Source organism: Falco punctatus, assembly GCF_963210335.1.
Source record: "Falco punctatus genome assembly, chromosome: 5".
NCBI classification, from domain to species: Eukaryota; Metazoa; Chordata; class Aves; order Falconiformes; family Falconidae; genus Falco; species Falco punctatus.
The window spans coordinates 76,955,549-76,955,892 of NC_137584.1; positions in this window are offsets into that span (position 1 = coordinate 76,955,549).

Below are 344 nucleotides of genomic sequence, written 5' to 3' on the forward strand. Positions count from 1 at the left end.
CTTTAGGAATTCCATTGACATATTAAAAGAAATAATTTACGCACGGCTGCTCCATGCCTTAGGTTTGTCTGTGCAATTACTCTTAGTGCTGTGCTAACAAGAGGCTACTTTATAACAAGGGAGTCTAGCCAGGATACAGCCTGACATCTGCTTGAGGATCTTGCTGAAATAACACCCAAGACCCACCTCATGTTTTATTTGTTCATTCTCTGCCCATAGGTTTTTTTTTTTGCTGAAAAATCAAAATCAGGCCAGTGTATTGAGGTACTGACTATTTTTATTACAAGTCTTCACAAGTCTTCATTTTAGAGGAGTTTTCTACTTTTTTTTTTTTTTTAAAAAAA